This window comes from Oryzias melastigma, linkage group LG8, assembly GCF_002922805.2.
Source record: "Oryzias melastigma strain HK-1 linkage group LG8, ASM292280v2, whole genome shotgun sequence".
Taxonomy (NCBI): Eukaryota; Metazoa; Chordata; class Actinopteri; order Beloniformes; family Adrianichthyidae; genus Oryzias; species Oryzias melastigma.
Genome location: NC_050519.1, coordinates 22,709,854 through 22,710,174, shown reverse-complemented (window position 1 = coordinate 22,710,174; position 321 = coordinate 22,709,854).

Here is a 321-nt window from a genome sequence, read left to right as displayed (position 1 = left end):
GTCTTCCAAGACGTCTTCCTTTTCTTCCGTCTGTGCGCCTTCGCCCCCCCTTCTCTCCGGCCATGAGGGCCTCCAGTGAGCGGCTGCCGGACGACAATAGAAGCAGAAGCAAAAGAGAAGCGGCGTTTAAAGGAGAACCAGTGATTAATGATGGTTTCTTGTATAATTCTCGCATTTTTCTCGAGGAGCTGTCCTGCAGAAAATAATGGCGGAGTTAGGGGGAAAAAGAAACGAAAACAAAGCCTCAAAAAAACTCATCAGTTCACCCAGGGAAAAAAAATAAAAATAATAAAAATAATATACATACACATATATATATAT